Genomic DNA, 17,393 nt, shown 5'->3' on the forward strand with positions numbered 1-17,393 from the left:
TTAAACCTAACTAACCTAAGGACATCACACACATTCATGCCCGAGGCAGGATTCGAACCTGCGACCGTAGCGGTCGCACGGTTCCAGACTGTAGCGCCTAGAACCGTTCGGCCACACCGGCCGGCCTGCAGTCTTCCTATTTACTTTCAGTTCCTACGTTTATAGGCCGTTTTATATTTTACAACACACCTACATATTCGAGCTCACTTTTTACTTTTAAATTTTCTTTATGTCATTTAGTGGCTATTACACTTTAAGTTAACCACGTGATGTCACATTTTGTATATATACACTAAGAAGAACGACGCACCACGAAGGAATTATCCGTGAGATGCGTTGCACATGTGCACATCATCCAATGATTACAGTTTCAAAAAAACTGGATGATTTATTCAAGAGAAAGAACTTGCAATTCAGTAACGCGTTGCTCCACCTCTGTCCATTACGCAAGCAGTTATTCGGCTTGGCATTGACTAATGGAGTTGTTGGATGACCTCCTTAGGGATATAGTGCTAAATTCTGTCCAATTGGCACGTTAGATCGTCAGAATCCCTGCCCATAATGTTCCAAACGTTCTCAGTTGGAGAGTGATCCGGCGACGTTACTGGGCAAGGCAGGGTTTGGCACGCACGAAGACAAGTAGTACAAACTTTCACTGTGTGCGGGAGGGCATTATCTTGCTGAAACATAAGCTCAGGACGACTTACCATGAAGGGCAAGAAAACGGGACGTATAAAATCGTCGACCCAGCCCTGTGCTGTAAGGCTGAGACGGATTACAACCAAAGGTGGCCTTGTATGAAAAGAAATGGCACCCCATACCATCATTCTTCCTTTGAATTTAAGTTGTTCGTAATTGTAATTGCTAGGCATATAGCTGAATTTACGGCTTTAGATTTGATTGATTTATCGTGTAACCGAAATTTAACGGATTTCTTTTAGCACTCATGTGGATGACGTCAGATTTTTTGTTATTGTCAATTGACAATTTTCGCATCATATAGATATCTTTTCGAAATTGTTTTGCAATTTGTTTTGATCTTCTGATAACTTTACTAGTCGATAAACCTAAACCTAAGTCGGCTGCTCAGGTTGTCTCCTAAATCGTTTATGTAGATGAGGAACAGCAAAGAGCTTATAACACTACCTAGGGGAACGCCAGAAACCACTTATGTTTTATCTGATGACTTTCCGTCTCAGAGCCATTTGAACCATTTGAACCAGTCACATAGCCGGCCGGAGTGGCCGAGCGGCTATAGGCGCTACAGTCTGGAACCGCGTGACCGCTACGGTGGCAGGTTCGAATCCTGCCTCGGGCATGGATGTGTGTGATGTCCTTAGGTTCGTAGGTTTAAGTAGTTCTAAGTTCTAGGGGACTGATAACCTCAGCAGTTAAGTCCCATAACGCTCAGAGCCATTTGAACCATTTGAACCAGTCACATAACTGAGACGATATTCCACAAGCACGCTATTTCACTACAAGCCGCTTGTGTGGTACAGTGCCAGAAGCCTTCTGGAAGTCTGGAAATACGGAATCCATTTTAAATCCCTTGGCAATAGCACTCAACACTTCATGTGAGTAAAGAGCTAGTTGTGTTTCACAAGAACGATATTTTCTAAATCCGTGTTGTCTGTGTGTCAATATACCGTTTTCTTCGAGGTAACTAAACTAACCTACTAACCATACTCATCATGAATAGCATATATTTTTACCGAGCTGAGTGTATTTGATTGTATAACAAAGGACACTAAGTCCCATTCATATTTTGAATTTGACTTACCAACAATTCCAACAATTTGAGCCTATTTCACTTTAAAGATGACCATTTAAACTGGCGAACCGGTAAAATGAATCAAATAAAGTTTTACTTATGCAACTCACGATTCACTTTTAATCTTTGCTAAAATATTCTGCAGCTGCTAAACTATAATTAAGAAAAAATCATAAAACAGTATTTCTTTGAAGTCGTGTGAACTGACTTGCAGCAACGACATTTAGCCGACCAGAGTGCTCGCGCGTCACTCGTCGTTACACTGCCGTTCTGCATACTTTGTGTCTTTAAAGTGTTCACATGTCTGGCGTGATGATGTCCAAGGTATTCGATTTTTTTCGATTTTTATGACAAAGCTTGTTCGGCTGATTAAAGTGACTATACGTTCTACATACGCAACGACATGAATTACACTACTGGCCATTAAAATTGCTACACCAAGAAGAAATGCAAATGATACACGAGTATTCATTGGACAAATATATTATACTAGAACTGATATGTGATTACATTTTCACGCAATTTGGGTTCATCGATCCTGAGAAATCAGTACCCAGCACAACCACCTCTGACCGTAATAAGGGCCTTGATACGCCTGGGCATTGAGTCAAACAGAGCTTGGATGGCGTGTACAGGTACAGCTGCCCATGCAGCTTCAACACGATACCACAGTGCATCAAGAGTAGTGACTGGCGTATTGTGATGAGACAGTTGCTCGGCCACCATTGACCAGACGTTTTCAGTTGGTGAGAGATCCGGAGAATGCGCTGGCCAGGGCAGCAGTCAAACATTTTCTGTATCCAGAAAGGACCGTACAGGACCTGCAACGTGCGGTCGTCCATTATCCTGCTGAAATGTAGGGTTTCGCAGGGATCGAATGAAAGGTAGAGCCACGGGTCGTAACAAATCTGAAATGTAACGTCCACTGTTCAAAGTGCCGTTAATGCGAACAAGAGGTGACCGAGACGTGTAACCAATGGCACCCCATATCATCATGCCGCGTGATGCGCCAGTATGGCGATGACGAATACACGCTTCCAATGTGCGTTCACCGCGATGTCGCCAAACACGGATGCGACCATCATGATGCTGTAAACACAACCTGGATTCATCCGAAAAAATGACGTTTTGCCGTTCGTGCACCCCGGTTCGTCGTTCAGTACACCATCGCAGGTGCTTCTGTCTGTGACGCAGCGTCAAGGATAACCGCAGCCACGGACTCCGAGCTGATAGTCCATGCTGCTGCAAACGTCGTCGAACTGTTCGTGCTGATGGTTGTTGTCTTCCAAACGTCGCCATTTGTTGACTCAGGGATCGAGACGTGGCTGCAAGATTCGTTACAGCCGTGCGGATAAGATGCCTATCATCTCGACTGCTAGTGATACGAGGCCGTTGGGATCCAGCACGGCGTTCCGTATTACCCTCCTGAACCCACCGATTCCGTATTCTGCTAACAGTCATTGGATCTCGACCAACGCGAGCAGCAATGTCACGATACGATAAACAGCAATCGCGATAGGCTACAGTCCGACCTTTTTCAAAGTCGGAAACGAGATGGTGCGCTTTTTACTCCTCCTTACACGAGGCATCACAACAATGTTTCACCAGGCAACGCAGGTCAACTGCTGTTTGTCTATGAGAAATCGGTTGGAAACTTTCCTCATGTCAGCACGTTGTAGGTGTCGCCATGAATGCTTTTGAAAGATAATCATTTGCATATCACAGCATCTTCTTCCTGTCGGTTAAATTTCGCGTCTGTAACACGTCATCATCGTGGTGTAGCAATTTTAATGGCCAGTAGTGTATGTAGTATACTGGATTACTCAGGTATGGAAATGCTGTCCAGTTTGCTAATAATAAACTGATAATGATTGCTGATTCTGCGTTTTATGTAATTTGGAGATATTGTACATCTAGCCCCCTTTGTATATTTATTACTTTTCGGTCTGAAGACGGTCATCGTTGACTAAAATTAATTACCTGGTTAATAAACATATGTTACCTGTGGCTGGATTTGTAACAGCACCAATATTACCTGAACCGCCGTGAAACCTTACTGCGAGTATGCAGCATCTTGTGAAGCAGTATATTGCTTTCAGCCCAGTGGTCTGATCTGGAGGGCCTTCGGGCTCGGTCAGACAACAACAGGCTCAAATCGATGCTCCAGGAGTTGTAACTAATTAACCTCCTCTCGAGGATCAAAGCATGCCTAGCAAAACAATATAGCAAGTACTTCAGTATTGGGAGTTCAGCCCGATCTACCTGTGAAATGTTTACTCTACTGCCCACAATAAAATTACTTCACGTAAAGCTTCCACGTGTGTAAAACGTCGATAGTCCACCTAGATCAGAGCAGCTGGCGCTCCTTTGTCCTTTGCGACAAAAAGTGGAGGGAAAAACAAAGGTCATGCAATTCTGAACTATAAAAGGGGCTACCACACCATTTCAAATAATCCATGAGTATACATCAACAAATGAAACAGAATAATTTAAATTCTGTACGTGCTTACATCGATAAGAACATGACCTGGAAGGCACATGTTACAAATCTTTGTTACGTCTGCCGCAGACGGCCCCTGCCAGGCAGACTACACTCAATACACCCATGTGTACCATATAACATATACAATCACTTGCAGGTGCAACCAAGAGGAAAACAATTCTTCAAAACAAACAGAACTTGCTAGAGACTAATGCGAACCTTTTTCTGTAGAGGTCGCCTCACAGACACAGGGAAAGTTGGAGTACTCCGCCGGCCTCCGCCGGCTTTATAAGGCCAGCGCAGCAGCATTACAGCCAGTCACAATGAATGACGCCCAGCGAGGACAGCTCAACCCGTTAGGTCCCACTGCACCCCAAAGAGGTCACCGCAGGAACAGCAGCTCCTGCCTCTACACCTGGCATATGTAGCCAGAGTTTTAAAGCGAGCGAGTACAGCCAGTCCCTCGCCGAGCTAGGACCAGCTCCGACGGACCTCACTGATGCTCTTGATGAATGGTCGTTTACATGTTATTTGTTTTCTTCGTGTGTCTATAGTGATTGTTCGAGAAGTGTAGTTCAGTTTCAATAAACGACATTATACTAAGTGTTCTACAAAAAAAATGGTTCCAATGGCTCTGAGCACTATGGGACTTAACATCTGTGGTCATCAGTCCCCTAGAACTTAGAACTACTGAAACCTAACTAACCTAAGGACGTCACACACATCCATGCCCGAGGCAGGATTCGAACCTGCAACCGTAGCGGACACACGGTTCCAGACTGAAGTGCCTAGAACGGCACGGCCACACCGGCCGGCTAAGTGTTCTACAATACTGAGTATTCTTCATCCTTTAATCTTTGCAACTTAAGTGTTACGCATAATACCAGATTTTGCACATGAAAAAGTCAAACATTGGAATTAATTTTCCTGTTTCTAGTCAGTAACGACTTACTATTCTGCAGTAGCTCGTCAATGGGGAAAAAACTGTTTGTTGCCCAGAAACGAGTAACAAGAATGTCTTCTCCACTCCAAATTCTCTCGTAGAAAGATTTACACAGTTATGAAGTTTTTGCCAACAATCAATCACAATTCGAAACCAAGAATACCATTTATCTGTAGGCTACCACAAGGAGAAGTGACTTAGGAGAAATTACTCACAGTTTTAGTATGAGACAGAAAAAAGTGAGTTATTCAGCCATGAAAATCTTTGACCACTTACCCAGTAATGCAGATAATTTAGTAGGTAATGAAATTATCTTCAATCACATAGTTTCTTGACAACTCCATAGACAAAGTCTGAATGTGCAACAATTTTTGTGTGTGTGTGTGTGTGTGTGTGTGTGTGTGTGTGTGTGTGTGTGTGTGTGTGTGTGCGTGAGAGAGAGAGAGAGAGAGAGAGAGAGAGAGAGAGAGAGAGAGAGAGACGAAGAAGGAGCGAAAGAGAGAGATTAGACTTACTTATGAGAGGTCTAAGGAGGGAAGAGTAAGCAGTCTTCAGTCTTCTGACTGATTTGGTGCGACCGCCCTCAAACTACTTTTCTGTGCCAACTTCAGACATTGTTGTTGTTGTTGTTGTTGTTGTCTTCAGTCCAGAGACTGGATTGATGCAGCTCTGCATGCTACTCTATCCTGTGCGAGCTTCTTCATCTCCAAGTACCTACTGCAACCTACATCCTTATGAATATGCTCAGTGTATTCATCTCTTGGTCTCCCTCTACGATTTTTACCCTCCACGCTGCCCTTCAATACTGAATTGGGATTCCTTGATGTCTCAGAACGTGTCCTTTAGACAAACGTAAATATAAATCAAAGTATTTAAACAAAAAACAGCTGAAGACAATCATGTAATTGATCAGCATGTTACTACGTCTTTCGTTGAAAAAATGTGCTAGAATTTTAAAAGTGACTCTTGTCACATAAACGCGAAAGGTCATAGTAGTAACTCTTTATAGTGCTCATGGAGCGATAATGGTAAAAAGAATTTCGAACTGAAAATATGAAATTTATCAAACTGAAAAAGGATGTAAAAAATTTTGTATTAAACTATGGACATTAAAGGGCAAAAGCAATAAATGGAAGACGTATACAACTGGAGCTGATTTTTAATACAATGTGAACCAAGTTTCTTGGTTTTTGCTAGTTCCTCTAAATTTTCGATCCAGGAGGAAGAGACATCTATGTGACCTATAAGATTGCAGCTAAACCTGGTAATTACGCCATTATAAAACATTACGCTTGCCGAAAATTGGAATTAAGAAAGTTGCCCAGCAGACGTGTTTAACACGTATCCCGTTTCTCTAGAAAGTTTTGACACTGAATTAACAACAAAAAAGGATTAACACTAAAATGGAGATTTAAATGTTTCTATATTATCACCTCCTACTCGTGTTCACCACACAGAACGTTCATACAACGATGTGAAAATGGCAAAAAAGTCGAAACTTCCTGGCTGATGAAAACTGTGTGCCGGACCGATTTTGCTATCAATGAATCTTGACTATGTTTTGAAAACACGTTCACTACGCCTTGTAAGACCTACCTATCCTTTCTTCAACTGAGACCCAGTTAATAAAAAACACAAACAATTATTTTAGCCTGGAGCAATCAAAAGTATAAGCGGCGATTGAAAAGTTTCCGTTCGGATGCTTTACAGTCTGGAATTGGTATGCCAATCAGGGAAAACCGCCGTGAGGACTGAGTCAATAATCCCACCGACCCACCAGGCCGAAGATACTCGTTTGGTAAAACATCGTGTCCTGCTGCGTGAAGAAGTCCGTAACTGTCAGCTGCATATCCTCGCCGACAGGAATCGTCCAGCCTTTATGGCCGTTTCTAAGGGACCCAAGTGTGATAATCGCAAGGGGAGCGGTGAGTACAACTGATGCTAGAGTGTCTCTCACTTGCGTTGGATGCGGCTGCCTCCCCTCCCCCTCCCTCGCCTCCCTCCCCTGTGCTCGCCCCCCCCCCCCCCCCCCCAGGTCGGACGGCGTCTTATGTCGATTCGCGACCATCACGGAGCTTGGTGTACAATTCCGCAACGATTCTTCACTCTCCGGTGAATGGTGTTTGTCTTTTGACAGCCAAGAAAAGCATAACAGCATGTTGGTCCTGTTAGGGTGCATTTGGTAATAAAGTCGCCATAGCTCATATTTCCGCATTTACCTGAGCACATCGGAAAGACACGAATGCCACATCAATCTCTTACCTACATGTCGGTGCTTACATACCTGCATTGGAGTCACCCTACGTTGCATATACGCTGCAGCAAAATGGAAACTTTTGATTGTCCCTTATAAATGGTTCAAATGGCTCTGAGCACTATGGGACTTAACTTCTGACGTCATCAGTCCCCTGTAACTTAGAACTACTTAAACCTAAGGACATCACACACATCCATGCCCGAGGCAGGATTCGAACCTGCGACCATAGCAGCAGTGCGGTTCCAGACTGTAGCGCCTAGAACCGCTCGGCCACCCGGCCGGCTGATTGTCCCTTATAGTAACCTATTTAAGTCAGTCAGACATGGAAATAAAGCCACGGATGATGTTTTCTTTACATCGTTATTTCCGGGTATGGAGTGCGTTAATTGCGCTGATATCCTGAGTTCCGTCTTCTCCCAGAGTCACTTCATCTCACCGTGGTTTTTCTTACGTTCTTCCGTCCATATTCTCTTAGATGTAGCACTTAGGTTCGCGTTAAACTGATGCTCGAAATTTAAAGATCTGGATGCCACTCTGTCCTATATAATTCTGTTTGTAAAGCTTGTTCCCTGAAGATCATTTTCAATATCAAGTATTCATTAGTTTTTAACTTTCATTGGTTAGTCTGTAATCGTTCATTCTCAGAATGTGGCCATAAAATCTCACTCTTCATTTTCTGCAAGTGTCCGAGACTTTCTCTAAATTTTGGTATGACTCGGTAGTCTTCCATCGAGTCCAGATTCCCCCAGCACAAAATTGACTAAACATGAAATTTCGTGGCAGATTAACTGTGCGTCGGAGCGAGACTCGAACTCGGGACCTTTGGAAAGGTCCCGAGTTCGAGTCTCGGTCCGGCACACAGTTTTAATCTGCCAGGAAGTTTCATATCAGCGCACACTCCGCTTCAGAGTGAAAAATCCCATTCTGTCAAAAATGTCCATTGGGATGGTGTTCAAATCGTGGGTCACATTTTCACTTTTTTCAGTCTTAGTGAACATCAGAGACCTGTCCTATAATTTGACGTTTTGTTGTAGGTTCGTATTGATAACGTTCTCACCACGCGATGATTTTTTCCATAAAAGAATATTCCACGTTGTGCTCTTCAAGTCGCTGGAGGCATCCAGGTGTCGCCGTTGTTGGTCTTGAGTCAAGATGCGCGGTACAAAATTTGCTCATACTTTTCTATTCTTCATAACATTCTGGAACACTTGATTTAAAGATGTTCAGTTCGTTGGTCCACTGCGACGTCGCATCAACGTCTTAGCAGATTCTGACTAGGAAGTGTTTTTGTGATGTTTAGTGAGGCGTCGCAAGGGGGATAGAATAAAGTGCATCATTGGAAATACAGTAGAATTCAATTACAGTGAGGAAACTGTGTCAAATGTTGACGTAGTTTTAGCCCTTAGGACTTCTCGCGTCATGGGGGCTGACGGTGGAGGACAGATGCTAAATGAACTTGCATAGGACAATGTGTTATGCACGACTGGTAGCATTATATCGAATGCTTTGAAAGTCCGTTACTCAGATCAAAGACAATACAGGATAGAAGATATCAGCGCCGGTTCAGGTGTCGATAAAGACGGTGAACTTGTGATGAATCATTCGTGCGCAATTCCAAAGAAACGAGTACACCTGAAAGTGGATACCAAAATCGTAGCACCCGTATTGTGTTTTAAAAAAGCGACGAAAACAGACAAGAAAGGGAAACGTGTGGCTGTGGACAATCAGTCGAAACATTATGTATGCAAAATGGAGCGTGTTAGGGCTGCTGTAGCATGTGAAGAAAAACCCAACAGTTAGACTACAAACAACCGTCAACATTTTCAGGATCAAAGCAACAAGGATAGCAAGGACGAGATGTAAATCGGTTTATGCGTCGGTGTACTCAACCCAGAGAACTCTCACGAGACGAAAAGGCAACTTATTGAGAATGTAGACAAAATTAACGACACGAGGGATCGAGACAAATGCGGATTAGATGACTCTGGATCTATACGCCGAAGCTATTTCCCAGCCTCTGAGCAATTCCGAGCATAACATTGGTCGACTGTGCTACATTCAGCACGAAAAATTATCCATGACGTTATTACCGGAGTAAAGGATGCCATGGTCAATATTTCTACAAAAGGTCAAAGCCACGTAGAGAGTGCTTTCAAATCGGCGCACTGGGCGAACAGCGTTGCAGCAATTGCAAGCAAAAGTGAGTGAAACTTTATATACCTCGTTTCTTTGTCGCCAAGGAGGGCCCCGCAGAAGATGTAAATATTTTACATCAGTGACGAAGAGCCTGCCAATGAACTGTATTCAAAAGTGTCTTTAAAAGCATTCGAGACACGGAGAACTCAAATATGTCCCGTCTCAGACAGCTAAAGTTAGTTTTGATCGTCAGAGACTTCCGGCAGCATTATGAATAGGAGTTGCACTGTAGATCCTTACGTCGGGTAGTGCCATAAATGCCTTAGATATTGACCCGCGCAGGAACAATGCAAAATATGTTGGACAGCAGAACGAAAGCGAACGCGATTTCGAGGGAGTTACTCAATTCGTGTACTGTAAGGGTCCCCTACCTGGCCACGGAAAACATATGCATTGAAATTTTTAAAGTATCGCACGCAGAAAGCAGGAAGGTAGCAGGTAGAAACAAATAACAGAAGTTTATCTCTATAAGAAGCAAACAAGAGCATGAACAACAGAGTTTCTCAGTGAAAGGTCCGTAAAAAACTTCCTGATCTGTTACAAGAAATAGCATTTATACGTTACAGTTCCGTGAAGGTGCGAGAAAGATACTCAGTCTGTCACAATTGGTCGCATTGGCGTAGGCAAGGTCGAGATAGGTTCAACCGTCGCCGTCTTGGTCCTGATGTGCTGTACTCGGAAGACTCGTATCAGAGGATTTTCACTGGCCAAGGGCTGCAGGAGACGGTCCTACAAAGGCCCTCCGTTGTATGATTTCCGGGAAGTTGGCTCGAGTCACGTGATTACCGGAGGTAAGCTAGTGCCGATTGTGTCCGCTGATCGCGGAGATCGCGTTAATGCAGGGGGGGGGGGGGGGGGGGGGGGAGTCAAGTGGAGCAGGCACCTGAGAGTGCGGCAACCTGCAGGACTATGTTGTGTGGCGTATGGTTGGATCAGCAGCCACCAGCCACTCGCTGCATTCCTCCTCTCTTCGGAAGGAGATGGCGAAGCCATTGCAGTATGAAAATGGTGCCATGACAGGGACGCTAGCCAAGGACACGTCATTTCTCCAGCAGAAGTATAATGAGCAGTCACCACAGACTCGGTCGGCCCCACGGTCCGTTCAGCCCAGCAGGAGGCAGCATTGAGTGTAGGAAGTACTGGAGGAAATCAGAACTGGCGGACGCAGCCAGTGGTCCAAGTACCCAGAGTTTTGTACTACGACGTGTCTATCCCAAAATCCCCCTGTGGTCATTTATAAGTGCAAACCTTATTGATAAATTATGTGAAATGAATGTGCCCAGCATTAATATGGTTTAGTCTGGTGCAGCCCAAAAGGATTTGAAAAATGGTAGTGGTAGAATGACTGAGGCACATTCCGTTAATCTCGTCCAAAATTAGGTTCAAAATGGTTCAAATGGCTCTGAGCACTATGCGACTTAACTTCTGAGGTCATCAGTCGCCTGGAACGCATGACTAATTAAACCTAACTAACCTAAGGACATCACACACATCCATTCCCGAGGCAGGATTCGAACCTGCGACCAAAATTAGGGATAGTAACAATTCAGACAGTGCTGTTTTTAAGCACCCAGTCAATCTCCTGCTACGGAGGTTTGTGCTATTTCATGAAGGAATATACACACATCAAAAAAAAATTTGCATCCCCCCAGTTTCCAGAACTCCTGAAGATAGACGTTGACTATAGATATTGTATCACGGACACAGTCCCTATGAGTGTTCATAGATGTCACTGAAACCGCCCAGAAATGTAAACAACCATGCATGAGCAGCGCCTATTAGACGGAGGGGGTCCGACAGCCGATCAGTTCGTCATTCCACCAGGAAGGCTCCTGTTGTCTGTAGATCAAACATGCCTAGACGGCCAATACTGCGGTTTGATCGTGTCCGCATTGTTACTTTGTGCCAGGAAGGGCTCTCAACAAGGGAAGTGTCCAGGCGTCTCGGAGTGAACCAAAGCGATGTTGTTCGGACATGGAGGAGATACAGAGAGACAGGAACTGTCGATGACATGCCTCGCTCAGGCCGTCCAAGGGATACTACTGCAGTGGATGACCGCTACCTACGGATTATGGCTCGGAGAAACCCTGACAACAATGCCACCATGTTTAATAATGCCTTTCGTGCAGACGCAGGACGTCTTGTTACGATACAAACTGTGGGCAGTAGGCTGCATGATGAGTGTCTCATATGCCTTCAACCAGACAATCGTCGTGTTTGGAGGCAACCCAGTCAAGCTGAACGCCTTATACACACTGTCAGCGAGTGCAGCAAGGTGAAGGTTCCCTGCTGTTTTGGGGTGGCATTATGTGGGGCCGACGTACGCCGCTGGTGGTCATGGAAGGCGTCGTAACGGCCATACGACACGTGAATGCCACCCTCCGACCGATATTGCAACCATATCGACAGCATATTGGCGAGGCATCCGTCTTCATGGACGAAAATTCGTGCCCCCATCGTGCGCATCTTGTGAATGACTTCCTTCAGGATAACGACATTCTCGACTAGAGAGGCCATCATGTTCTCCAGAAATGAACCCTAAAGAACATGCCTGGGATAGATTGAAAAGGGCTGTTTATGGACGACGTGACCCACCGACCCACGACGAATACAGGCTTGTATCAATGCAAGAGGACGTGCCACTGGGTATCAGAAGCACCGGTGTGTACAGCAATCTGGACCACCACCTCTGAAGGTCTCACTGTATGGTGGTACAACACGCGATGTGTGGTTTCCATGAGCAATAAAAAGGGCGGAAATTATGTTTATGCTGATCTCTATTCCAATTTTTCGTATAGGTTCCGGAACTCTCGTAACCGATGTGATGCAAAACTTTTTTTGATGTGTGTATATACATATTATGAGACTGACAAAAATTTGACTGTGGAAGGAAGAAATCTTCGACTGCTAAGATGTAATGTGAGTCGTGAAGACAGAAATCAAAAATACGGTGGGATTTAGTCAATTACCTGTAGATACTTGAAATGATACCTTCAAAGTATTTGTAATTAGAACACAAATTTTTAAAAAAACTTTGAAAAGTCCGCTTTGGTAGTACACTAAGCTCCACGAACTGGTAGCAGTGGACATATCCGCTGTAGATTGTTGGGTAAGATCAGCTATCTGGCAGTTATCATGTAAGAGTGCACTAGCCACAGAACAGCATGGAGAAGCGATAAAATCGACCAATTGCGCGCACTTGTGCTTGATGCTGTTAGCGAAAATATCTTGGTAATTCTGAGTGTTGGTTCTGCCAGTAACCAGGCGAACACCATTCGAAGAGCAATCGGTGGCAGATGTGGTTCTATCGTCTACTCAGATGACACTTCCCGACATATAGTGGGTACTGCGATACATTGGGGATTCGGCCCACATTCTGACATATACAGGGTGGTCCATTGATGGTGACCGGGACAAATATCTTACGAAATAAGCGTCAAACGAAAAAATTTCAAAGAACGAAACTTGTCTAGCTTGAAGGGGCAAACCAGATGGCGCTATGGTTGGCCCGCGTGATGGCGCTGCCGTAGATCAAACGGATATCAACTGCGTTTTTTTTAAAATAGGAACCCCGATTTTTTAATTACATATTCGTGTAGTACGTAAAGAAATATGAATGTTTTACTTGGACCACTTTTTTCGCTTTGAGATAGCTGGCGCTGTAATAGTTACAAAAACATGTGGCTCACAATTTTAGACGAACAGTTGGTAACACGTAGGTTTTTTAAATTAAAATACAGAACGTAACTACGTTTGAACATTTTATTTCGTTGTTCCAATGTGATACATGTACCTTTGTGAACTTATCATTTCTGAGAACGCATGCTGTTACAGCGTGATTGCTTGTAAATGCCACATTAATGCAATAAATGCTCAAAATGATGTCCGTCAACCTCAATGCATTTAGCAATACGTGTAACGACATTCCTCTCAACAGCGAGTAGTTCGCCTTCCGTAATTTTCGCACATGCATTGACAATGCGCTGACGCATGTTGTCAGGCGTTGTCGGTGGATCACGATAGCAAATATCCTTCAACTTTCCCCACTGAAAGAAATCAGGGGAAGTATGATCCGGTGAACGTGCGGGCCATGGTATGTTGCTTTGACGAGCAATCCACCTGTCATGAAATATGCTGTTCAATATCGCTTCAACCGCACGCGAGCTATGTGCCGGACATCCATCATGTTGGAAGTACATCGCCATTCTGTCATGCAGTGAATCATCTTGTACTAACATCGGTAGAACATTACGTAGGAAATCAGCATACATTGCACCATTTAGATTTCCATCGATGAAATGGGGGCCAATTATCCTTCCTCCCATAATGCCGCACCATACATTAGCCCGCCAAGGTCGTTGATGTTCCACTTGACGCAGCCATAGTGGATTTTCCATTGCCCAATAGTGCATATTATCCCGGTTTACGTTACCGCTGTTGGTGAATGACGCTTCGTCGCTAAATAGAACGCGTGCAAAAAATCTGTCATCGTCCCATAATTTGTCTTGTGCCCAGTGGCAGAACTGTACGCGACGTTCCAAGTCGTCGCCAAGCAATTCCTGGTGCATAGAAATATGGTACGGGTGCAATCGATGTTGATGTAGCATTCTCAACACCGACGTTTTTGAGATTCCCGATTCTCGCGCAATTTGTCTACTACTGATGTGCGAATTAGCCACGACAGCAGCTAAAACACCTACTTGGGCTTCATCATTTGTTGCAAGTCGTGGTTGACGTTTTACATGTGGCTGAACACTTCCTATTTCCTTAAATAACGTAACTACCCGGCGAACGGTCCCGACCCTTGGATGATGTCGTCCAGGATACCGAGCAGCATACTTAGCACACGCCCGTTGGGCATTTTGTTCACAATATCCACACATCAGCACGATATCGACCTTTTCCGCAATTGGTAAGCGGTTCATTTTAACACGGGTAATATGTATCACGAAGCAAATACCGTCCGCACTGGCGGAATGTTACGTGATACCACGTACATATACGTTTGTGATTATTACAGCGGAAAAAGTAGTCCAACTAAAACATTCATATTTCTTTACGTACTACACGAATATGTAATAAAAATGAGGGTTCATATTTAAAAAAAACGCAATTGATATCAGTTTGACCTATGGCAGCGCCATCTAGCGGGCCAACCATAGCGCTATCTGGTTTTCCCCTTCAAGCTAGACCAGTGCCGTTCTTTGCAGTTTTTTCGTTTGATGCTTATTTCGTGAGATATTTGGCCCGGTCACTATCAATGGACCACCCTGTATATGCAGTACCACTATGGCAGGATTTAGTGTCGAAGTCACAGCCGCTACATTTGGAGTATTAACAAAGGCAACTAAGAAAAATACCACAAGGCGGCACAGGAAGAATTGTCGTCGTAACTGAATCTGGAGACGCAGAGGAAGACTATAAAGAATTGGCACGGAATATTGAAGAGGCCATGGTGACCTCGGTACCACACACAACGAACAAACGAACATCAGAAGAAGAACGGGGAAGGGAGCTCCATGGTGACATGCCGGATGTCAAGCAGTGATTTTAGAAAGGAAAGGAGGCATGGGTGAAAATAAACGTTAAAGAAAAGAAGAGATGCAAATGGGCAGAATACCATAATAAGCTAAATCGTCAAATCCCAATAGCGACAGTCTGGAAACACCACATTCGAAGGTTCCATAAGACTATGAATGCCCATCTCCCCCCCCCCCCCCCCCTCCTGCTCCCCGCCACTACCACCACCACCACAGACCCACACTGACAAACCGCTTACTGATGGAAGAAATATTGTCCGAGATAACCCTGCCAACGGTAGGCAGCGTGATTGAAACCACCAACTAGAAAATAGTGACGATCAGCTTACTCAATCTTCCACATTAACAGTTAGAAATAGCCATCAAATGATCCAAAAGTGCAACTCCCGGATAGGTAACATCTGGTATCCCATGATCAAGTTCCTACCTTCATAGGGCAAACAGATGTTACTACGCATCTTAAAAAAATGTGTAACTATAGAATCAAGATTGCAAATACAAAGACGATACGTACGTATCGTGCCCATTCTAAAGAAAGCGAAAGACAAAACGCGAGTTGACTCAAACAGACCAATAACGGTGTTGCCCTATTGGCAAATAATTTTAGAACTCGTGGCTAAAAGTCGTTTCGAATATCAGAGCACAGCATTTGCAAGTCATGCGTAGTAGCTTTTATCTGTCCTTATTCAAAACTGACAGACTTGCAGCTACAGGCAAATGTTAATGACGTTTTCGTAAGATGGCGCTTTTGTACCGACAACGAGCTGTACGGGCCTGGTACACGGATCAGTTCTCTCTCCCTTGTTGTTCAACATTTATACCAATGTCCTGCGATGTATACTGTCAGAATTAGCATACTTCAGTATGCCAACGATGTGTGTATTTATGCTACAGGTGATTCACTGATGGCCATTAAAAATAGTTTGAACGAAACAATACACTACATCGAACATTGGCTACAGCTGAACGAATTTATCACTATACTTGATAAGTCGGCAGTCATAATATATTCACGCTACAAATCCAAAGCGATTGAAGCCATATGACTGTTTGCTTACCAGGTTCCCTTGACAGGCCTTTATATGGACAATTAGCTTCGATAGTCCTGCCATATAGACCACATCAAACCAAAGTGCGAAAACGATTTGAGTATGTAGCGTGGTTATAATTAATCTTTCTCTTCTTGAGAGGGCCTCCATGAAAAACGAGAGATCGTAGTGGAATCTGGCTTCGCAGGACAGAGTGGATCAGCTTATGGTTGTGGAAAGGGGCCAAAATCAGTTACTGTCAGTTGCACAAAACACACAAACTTCATTTTCCTAAAAAACACTTAATCACACATGCCCTTAAAGGGACTCAAAACAATACGGCTGAAAGCCCGAGGACAAGTTATTACAATTGCTTTAAGGAATACACGCGGCTGAAGGCCTAATCATAAAAATATTTGACATAAAAGCTCGGCTGAAGGCCATATACTGAACATAGAACAACTCACGGCTTAAGGCCTGGATAACAAGAACTTGCAATAGAGCAAAATCCCCTTTTAAAAAAAAATAGTTTAAGCAAGAATCTTCAAAGATTTAACTTAAGATTGCTGAAGGCCTTATTTTAAAATTAAAACAAACTAAATTAATAGGCGGCTGAAGGCCTCGCACCGTACTTGAGACAAAAATCACAATCTAAAAACAACAGAACAATGGTGCTCAGAAGTGTTTCACGGGTCGGCCTGAGGAGGTAACTGTATCGTAAGGTTAGATGAAACAGGCAGCCAAGAATAAGATTAAGTAATCAGATGGCAACCCGACCCAGGGACGGCTGAAGGACCGACCAACAACCTAATCAATTCCGCTGCGCCGACCAACGGCACGACAACGGATCAGCCGAAGACGAAGATACCAAAAAGTTCAAGTGTGTGTGAAATCTTATGGGACTTAACTGCTAAGGTCATCAGTCCCTAAGCTTACATACTACTTAACCTAAATTATTCTAAGGACAATCACAAACATCCATGCCCGAGGGATGACTCGAACCTCCGCCGGGATCAAAAAAATGGCTCTGAGCGCTATAGGACTTAACTTCTGTGGTCATCAGTCCCCTAGAACTTAGAACTACTTAAACCTAACTAACGTAAGGACATCACACACATCCATGCCCGAGGCAGGATTCGAACCTGCGACCGTAGCGGTAGCGCGGTTCCAGACTGT

Source organism: Schistocerca serialis, chromosome 2 (assembly GCF_023864345.2).
Source record: "Schistocerca serialis cubense isolate TAMUIC-IGC-003099 chromosome 2, iqSchSeri2.2, whole genome shotgun sequence".
Classification (NCBI taxonomy): Eukaryota; Metazoa; Arthropoda; class Insecta; order Orthoptera; family Acrididae; genus Schistocerca; species Schistocerca serialis.